Raw genomic sequence first — 1392 nt, 5'->3', positions numbered from 1 at the left:
CTGCTCCCCGACCTGAGTGGCGGGGCTGAGAACAGCAGCTGTCTCTTGGGGTTGCGGTGGTGACAGAGGGGCTGTGTGTGTGTGTGTGTGTGTGTGTGAGATGGGCTGAGGCTAGCACCTGATTCTTGGGGAGCGCAAACAGTTGTTAGCCCTTACTACCACCACCAGCCGTCTATTTTTTTAAATTTTTACTTAATTTATTGTTTTTATTTTTTAATTTTTTTTCAATATATGAAGTTTATTGTCAAATTGGTTTCCCTTAATTTATTGTTTTAATTTACATCCAAGTTAGTTAGCATATAGTGCAGCGACGATTTCAGGAGTAGATTCCTTAATGCCCCTTATCCATTCAGCCCCTCCCCCCTTCCACACCCCCCCCCAGCAACCTTCTGTTTGTTCTCCATATTTAAGAGTCTCTTATGTTTTTGTCCCCTTCCCTGTTTTTATATTAGTTTTGCTTAAAAACATGGAAGCTTCACGAATTTGTGTGTCACCCTTGTGCAGGGGCCGCGCGAATCTTCTCCGTGTTGTTCCAATGTAGTATATGTGCTGTCGTATATGTGTTCCAATGTAGTATATGTGTAGTATATGTAGTATATGTTCCAATGTAGTATATGTGCTGTCGAAGCGAGCACACCAGCCACCTCTTCTTATAGGAAAGGGGGGATCTGGCATTCAGGATGGGACGCCCCAGGGCGTGGGCTCTGGGGGAGCTTTTGGACTCGGAGTGAGGGGTCAAAGGCCTACTGCCTGAGGACAGGTGCAGCCCACTCTGGCAGTGCACCTTCTAGAAGACATAGCAGAAAGAGCAGAAGTGAGATTGGTGGCTCTCTAAGTCTGAACTGCTGTCCTGACCGCCTGCCACCGCCCCCCCACCGCCATTGGCCAGCTGTGGCCTCTCCCCGCTGGGCTGGGTCCCTGTCTTACACTCAGGTCTAGAGTAGGACCTGGTTGGGCAGGTGCTGCATGATTTTGCAGCCCTAATGGGCCCAGGGAAGGTTTAACGGTTGCCGTCCAGGCAGCCCTCCCCTCTCTCTCCTTCCCTCCTTCTCTGCGTGTGCTCCCACAGAGGAGGCCGAGCTGGGAGGTCTAATACTGCCTGGTTAATGGCTTATAGATCGTTGGCGCATCAGGGCCGATGGAAGTGCCTGTTAAGCTTGGCATTGAGGGCCTGAGTCAAATGGCCCGAGACAGATTTATGGCTATCTTCCAGGCCACGCTGGGAAAGTGCTCCCCGACAGGACTCCAGACTCCCACGCACCGGGAAAACCCGGGACAATGGGGGGAGCCTTCCAGGGAGGGTACCCCCCAGTGCTGCTGCGGAGGCGCACGGCCTCGCCTGGGGTGTCGGCACCCCTCAGGACTCAGGATGGAATTGCCTGAGGAGGAACT

The 1392-nt window shown here is 52.3% G+C and overlaps 1 pseudogene; it reads right to left on the bottom strand.

The window, feature by feature from the left end:
• Positions 1 to 459: 459 nt before the first annotated feature.
• On the bottom strand, positions 460 to 560 carry LOC115501873 (annotated as a pseudogene).
• Between the last annotated feature and the right edge of the window lie 832 nt (positions 561 to 1392).

Source organism: Lynx canadensis, chromosome E1 (assembly GCF_007474595.2).
Source record: "Lynx canadensis isolate LIC74 chromosome E1, mLynCan4.pri.v2, whole genome shotgun sequence".
NCBI classification, from domain to species: domain Eukaryota; kingdom Metazoa; phylum Chordata; class Mammalia; order Carnivora; family Felidae; genus Lynx; species Lynx canadensis.
This window is presented reverse-complemented; position numbering and strand designations above follow the sequence as displayed.